Source organism: Schistocerca cancellata, chromosome 3 (genome assembly GCF_023864275.1).
Source record: "Schistocerca cancellata isolate TAMUIC-IGC-003103 chromosome 3, iqSchCanc2.1, whole genome shotgun sequence".
NCBI lineage: Eukaryota > Metazoa > Arthropoda > Insecta > Orthoptera > Acrididae > Schistocerca > Schistocerca cancellata.
In genome coordinates, this window is record NC_064628.1 from 566,132,321 (window position 1) to 566,140,143 (window position 7,823).

A 7,823-nucleotide genomic window follows, 5' to 3' on the forward strand; every position below is an offset into this window, starting at 1 on the left:
AAAGGCAGTATAACGGAAGTTAACGATTGCTACAACCTAATGCAAGGTTATATTTCTTTTAATCCTCAAAGACGTCGAAACAGCAACTGTCCTTGGTAAAGTGCGTAAAATACCGTTTGGGTCAACAGCCACTGGCGGGCTGCGTATCATTGCCTTCAAAAGATTGTTCAGTACGCTCGGTAATCTACCAGATACAATCAGCTCTCACCAATAAACTAGAGTCTCAGAGAGTGTGGTGTCTTTCCCACTATAATTTTACTCAGAAATGGTGGCCGGGTGTACTGTACATACATGAGTCGGTGGCCCTGTCACTCGCTATAATTTTGCAGATGTTGTGTAAAGGTGCCGATATGGTGAAGTCAGTGAAGTTGTGTGAGACATCATCATGTTAGAACCGTATACGCCGCTGAATGTATGTATATTTCAATATTATGATGTCCGTCTTCAATAACGCTGACGTTCTGAAATGGTATGTGCACTGGTTTTGTGATTATTGTGCGTTTGAGTGACATAAGACGGATGATGAAGCCTCACTATACTGGGATGGTGAGCGATCACTTGCAGCACGGGTAAAACACGTGTGTTGAATGTAAAACTTGCATAGGGTCTGTAGGCTGAAACAGTACAACCCTAGAACTGGTACCAACTATGATTCTCTAATAGAGAAACGGTGGATTTACTGATCCAAAACATGGATATCCGTTGTTTATCGTTTATTGCCTTACAAGGGCATCACGCCTCGTATTGAAGTTACGTATACCAGAGACTGAGGACCGCCGCACATAGTGCTATACACGAGTGATAATCAATTTCCCGCCATGTAACGTGCCACGCTTCACAACATAACCATACGTATTGTGTTTCTTTCAATTATTTGAGATCTAGGCAAGCATAAACTTGTGGAAACAGCAATACATAGTCTACAGGTGATATTGTTTAATGAGAGTGTGTGAAAAGGCAAATGCAGTTACTCTGGAATGCATGTAGGAACTTTAGAAGCTCAGTTACCTGTCGTCCCACGCTAAGGCCAAGTCGAAATTAGAGCGGAACATTGTGAGAAGAGGGTACACTTTCTGGGTGTTCTGCAGACACAGTTCTTCTGGGGCACGGATAACAGATGAATCACAGTGTGCGAGTGAAATGGCGAGGAAACTGGAAATGAACTCCAAAGCGGACGCACTCGGGGCAGTACGCATCTTCTGCGCAGAAGGTCTAACTTGCACGCACATACACCTTTAAATTCTGGTGGTGTATGGATAAAATGGGATGTAGCGTGCAGCCACAGTAAAATGCCTCCAATATGACGAAGGTCACACACATGTAGGTGACGCAAATTCGAAAAGAAGGAAGATTTAGCACCATGCGGTTTTCATTTTTACGGTGAATTGTAAAATTACTTGGAGCGTAAAGAGATTTTCCAACGTCGAAGTATTCATACAATGGCTCTCAAAAGGCTACATGACCAAATACCAGATTTCTGTCGCACTGGAATTAAACAACTGGTAGATTGTTTCGACAGTCGTTTATAGATATTTGATGATTACACTGAAATCTGTGTCAAACTGAGAGTGGTACTACATCCAGTTCCACGTGACTGAAGTAGTTAAATAGTTGTTCCGGAGGCTTTCAACCTCACTGCTTCACTCACAAACCACATTTTCGTATCCGACGACATCAGTCGTGCATCTGGATGGCTAAGCAGTATTTTCCACATCTTCTTGTTTCACAGTACTCGAAATTGCGTTTATCCATTGGATAATAAAGAAGGGTGCCAACAATCGGGAAGCAAAGGCCCCTTCTTAGCTCGCAGGGAAAGCAAAAAGTATAGTGTAGCCAGTTAAGTCGGCATTACGCTGGCTTTTAACAGGATCGGAATTGGTACCTTTTTATGGATACTTACATCTCGCCATTCGTCTTGCAAAAAACAGAAAATCCTGCATACCCTGAAGTCTAGGCCGCCGCCCTACAAGTAGTCGTACGGGCGCCTTTGGTAAGAAACTTTGGGATAAAATGTTCTACCTAGGAGATTTGGCTGTAACTGGTCGCAGATTCAACGAATTATCGTGGGTGAACAATGAGACGCAGCTGCAAAGGAAGGATATTAAGTGATAGTTTAATTAGAAACGCAGCATTAGAATTCAAATACGTTTTTGTTTCATTAGACAAGACGAAAATTCAAGTAATAAACTGTGAATAAATACTGGCCAGAGGACAGCATTAGTGAGGATTGTCGAACAGCGTTTAACTGTTGCAAGCTGTTCGGCGTGTGATAGCGCTCTAGTTCGACATAGCTGTCGGCATTTACGGTTGTGCATTTCCTAAGCAATAATACCTATGTGGTGTCTCTGTGATTGGGACTTCAGCTCTGATTGTTCAACATTGATAAACAAAAACATTAGTGACATGCGGTGATGTGTAGATGTCTTCTCCTTGCACTCACAACTGTTAATTTGCTTTTATATATTTCCTGCTTTCTAAACAACAAAGTACAGAATCTTATAGACAGAGAGAAACAAAACATTATTCAAGAATATGGTGACAGTCACACATCACACAACTTACCTTCACACACTTCATGTGTGAGACTTTTATTAGTTGCAGCACATGATCAACACATACAAAACACCCGTAATTGCAATTTGTTGATTGGCTTGTCTTCTTCTGCAGCCTTTATAATGTAGCGACGGATTTCTTTAAGGCTCAATACTGATGAAGTCAGACTAATGTTGATTTCATTTATTAATAATGACATCGAGTATAGATTTAAGTGTCAGGAAGTCATTTCTGAAAGTATTTGTGTGGAGTGTAGCCATGTATGGAAGTGAAACATGGACGATAAATAGTTTGGACAAGAAGAGAATAGAAGCTTTCGAAATGTGGTGCTACAGAAGAATGCTGAAGATTAGATCGGTAGATCACATAACTAATGAAGGAGTATTGAATAGGATTGTGGCACAACTTGACCAGAAGAAGGGATCGGTTTGTAGGACATGTTCTGAGGCATCAAGGGATCACCAATTTAGTATTGGAGGGCAGCGTGGAGGGTAAAAATCGTAGAGGGAGACCAAGAGATGAATACACTGAGCAGATTCAGAAGGATGTAGGTTGCAGTAGGTACTGGGAGATGAAGAAGCTTGCACAGGATAGAGTAGCATGGAGAGATGCATCAAACCAATCTCAGGACTGAAGACCACAACAACAACAACAACAACAATAATGATGTTTTTACTTTTGAGTGTAGAAGTGCAGTTATTTTAATAAATAATGGAATTAGTGGCACTAGAAGCAGAAAGATAATTGCGTGCATTATAACTGTTTTACAAAATATTCTACTTTTTTCCACAGTAAGGTAATTTCAGTATCTTCTAGAAATCTCAATCAACTTTTCGCTGCAGAACGAAGTAGCTCCGTTCTGAGGGAGCTTACAGTTTCATGTACTGTGTTGTGGTAATTATAAACTTTTTCGTTATGTCAAGAAAGATGTAACAGTCATTAGCTCCCTTGTTACACGACGGATAGCAAGAAACTAGTAGATCCTGACATTACCTCATCGTCACGTCAAACGACGGATAGGGTTTGCTTACACGAATATCAGGCCACAGTGTTATGAAATGTGGGTTTTCAGTCATGTCTGCTTTTTCATTTTTTTAATAAACATTAACAGTGTACATTCCTGATATGAAAGAGGAAAACCTGTTTAGGTTTGAGTCTATCAATTCATACAATCTCACTAAAGAGGAAGAAATCACTTCTACCGAAATGGTGCTAATAGCTACAGCATTCCCATTCAGAAAAAGAGGAAAGTTTTGAAACGTACGAAGCTGAAACAAAACTATAAATTTTCATTGGGAGCAATATGTACAAAACCAGCAATGGAAAGTTTTGAAACGTACGAAGCTGAAACAAAACTATAAATTTTCATTGGGAGCAATATGTACAAAACCAGCAATGGAAAGTTTTGAAACGTACGAAGCTGAAACAAAACTATAAATTTTCATTGGGAGCAATATGTACAAAACCAGCAATGGAAAAGATCGATGATTCGTTAAGCTTATCAGCCATCAGAAAGTGCGTCTGCTAGATTCTTTTAATAAACTTTGGTCATTTAGGAGCCTTCAAAAGTATCAATAAAATTCCAAGGAAGTGAGAGACGATTAGAAGGGTCAGTCCATGGCAATCTCAATAATACGAATATTTGATCTCAGTGGTGATAAAAATTGAACGAATTTTTAAACATACGTTTGAACACTTGACAGAGTAGAACATTATGATTGTAATATTTTTATGAAATCAGTTGCCTGTAAGTAGACAGGACGTCAGCTTTGTGACAAAAAAGGTGTAGCTCCAACAACGAGAAATGTGTCACGAGTTGTGGAAGATATTTTTGAGTGAAAATGAAGGAACGTTAATTAGTATTCGACCAAAAACTATCATCGTTTTTAAACTTTTGTCTAAGTGAGAACTTGGAAGACAGTAACTACCGCCTTTCCGTAATAAACATTTCATTTACAAAACAATGACAATGACTGATGTAAGGATATCATAAAATTCCATTACATTAATGAATTTTCTCAGGCTCATTTTCCTGGGTTTAATTATTGTTACACCGAGACGAATGGAACTCTGACAGTTGTGTGAAAGGCGTGCTTCAATGCGCATCATTACCAATTGAGATTCCGTTCACTCGGCTTACTGCCGAGTACAGGTTCTGTATTTGCGACCTTTTCATGTTCGTGCAACGCAAGCAGTTTGACTTTGAGGATAATTATTGGTGCTATTTTCGTCAATATGCGTTTATGCTGAGGTACAGTCAAAGTACCGCAGCTGAAATGATAGTAACAAAGGATTTTCAGCTTGCCTTGCCTAGATATTTCTCTAGAAAAAGAGACCCTTTGTCAGTCTTCTAGGAAAAAAAGAAAAAGAGAAAAAGAAAACCACATGTTTGGTCCAACAAAACTGAGTGCTCCATAGTAGTGTTCTTGGTGCCGTGTCGTATGTGTGCAACGGGCAATCTTGTTAATGTAGTGCTCTCGCTACAAAGAGGCACTCAGCTGCAGATCGCCAGCATTCTAAGCATGCCCTCGTACAATACGAAATGTGAGTTCTAGCCTTCCTTCACAGATGGAAAGAGACGACCTAGGCATTTTCAGTACAGACCTCGTTCTGGTGTGTGAAAAGTGCCATATTGTGCATGAATATCCAGTTGCTTCCTACCAACCGTGGGGAAAGCGCAAGCTACTCGCAAGGAGGCCACAGGACAGTTGGAATTTGGTAATTTTTTGAATTGGTAGTACGTGAAGCGTAGAGCTCACACATCAGTCCCAAGAGGCCATCTATGCGACTCTCGAAAGTACTCGAGAAAATTTATCTTGGACTTTCCAGAGATTCGTTAATATCCTAAAGTAATATCATTTCTAAGCCAGGCAACTTGACTCAGCAGTACAGTCACGTGTGTGTGACGTGACGTGTGTGTCACAGATTTGAGTCCTGGCTGTGAACTGCACATTCTCCGAGCATTCGAGTAAAGACTGAACTACATAAAGATGAAAAATATTGGTTGATATCTTTTTGACCAAAACAATCTTTCTTCACATCTTTTTTGTAAAAGACCGTTAATTAAGAATATATATTTGAATGAAATATAGATTTTTGTGAGTGATACGTAATTACAAAGGAGAAGACGTGTTTTCCCCATAAAATGACAGTTAGGTATGGGTTAAATATCATATATATGTGAATTTTTATTTCAATGAATTCAAAGTTAACGATAAAAACACGAAAAAAGTAATGAACTAAATGAGACTCGCAGCATCGATCCAGTGATTTCCTGTCTTGGCTGCTACCGAAATTTATGCCTTTTATGCTTCGCAGAAGTGCTTGTAGAACATATACCTTTGTTTAGCTATACCATTGACTGGAATCGTACCTATGGCGTCTGCTTGGCAGGCGAACAATCTATCAAAGAACCATACTAGTTGATGGGCAAACCAATCTTACTTGAGCCACAAAAACACTCCGAAAACTTGAAACTCGATTTTCTTGAGAACGTTTGAGAGATGTGTCTAAAGTCTTCGTTGGATTGATATCTGACTTCTATACTTCACACACCATAAATATAAAAAAATACTAAAATCCGAGTTCCGAGTTGCCCTCTCGTTAGTTTTCTGAGAAGTGGACAGGAGGAACAATCAGCATACGAGTTAAGGTAAGAAACTTTTGTTACATGGTGAAGAAGAAACCACGAAGGAAGATGAGGAAATGCAGTTTTCGGAGACACTTTCAAGGGTATCCACGGGAACTTGTACAACAGACAGGGCAAGATTTTGAAGTTGCCACTTACCTGTATGATACAACTCAGTAAGTGAGAATGTGTCGTCGAACAAGTACTAAATTTGAAAGTGAATGTACAAAACGTGAAGCAGCTCACATATTTTATAGTTACTAAAAGTTTTTTTGGGTAGAATACACCCTTGACAGTGTGTGACACCATAACACAGCGATCTTACTGACAAATTTAATTCTTTTTCTTGAATATTATTATTTTTATCTTCGTTGTGTGTAGCGGCGGACTAACTATCATTAGCGACATTAGTATGGGCACTGCAGTGGTTCCTAGAAAACCGAGTTCTACATTTGGAGGTTGTCAGGTAGGTACGGCAACACACAAAAAATACTGGATCAGTTTATCAGTCTTTTGACTGCTCTGGACACATTTACGCACGCCTTTGGTGCTTGCGTCAGGTGATTTAGGCGTGTATACGCGCACCACCTTGCCGCCGTCTTTGTGCTGCCGAGGTGTTAATACGGCTGGCTGCTGTGGTTTCTACGCGCGAGGCATTTTGCGGCCAGGTACAGCGGCCAAGGATCCATATTTCCGACCTGAGTGCTCAGCAGCTTTCCATCGCTCGGCCGATGCCTTTGCTACTGCGATCTTACTTGTGTTGCTTTTTTCATGTTCGTTTGTGACTAAAAAAGTTGCACGCTGTTTTGGTTGTGCACAGGAAGAAATCCTGGACATGGTGACATGCAGTTACAACTAGTACTTGGCGCACAGGACAAAAGACACAGAGGTAGAACAACAGATGCCCCCATATAAAGACCATTGCCGTGGTGCTGCTGGAGAGACTTGTTGGCAAGCTGATATCATGACATGTACCTATAATGCGTTCATATGGTCGATGAACACTGAAATAACTAAACATTTAGTTACTTAGGGATTACATATTGAGACATAACAAGAATCAGTTCCCGATAGCAGCTGAGTATCCCACATTAAATATCGTAAATTTTAATGTTTGCCATGCCAAAATAATCTTTTTGACAAAATGTTAAATGCTTTAAAAAGAAGTGAATGTTTCAATCGGAAAAAATTATAATTACGTCTACATCTCGATAGATAAAAAAGTTTCGATTATTAATCATATGGCAACATACGCACCTGTTTGCGTGCTGTCATTTGCAAGAAACTCGTTTTGGTAGATTGAATGATTTAAGAAATATGACGGGCGTTATAACAAAATGATTCACGTTGTGCTGACAGAATACTAGGTGCAATGCACACAGTTCTCCTATAGACATAAAAACCAATATCTTGAGACTGGTAATATAGTTCGTTCTGCTCTCACCTTTAAATCAATTTCAATGTTAGCTACATTTCATACATAGAGGTCAATGTCCTATAAAGGACCGTATGCAATATTTACGCAATGTGTTTGTACCTCTGAAAGTATCTTAATATTTCGCTCAAAGTTTTGTTTACTTGAATGCAGCACAGCAAATAAGACGAATAACGAAAAGAAATTCTGTTCTTCACTGTAACATGT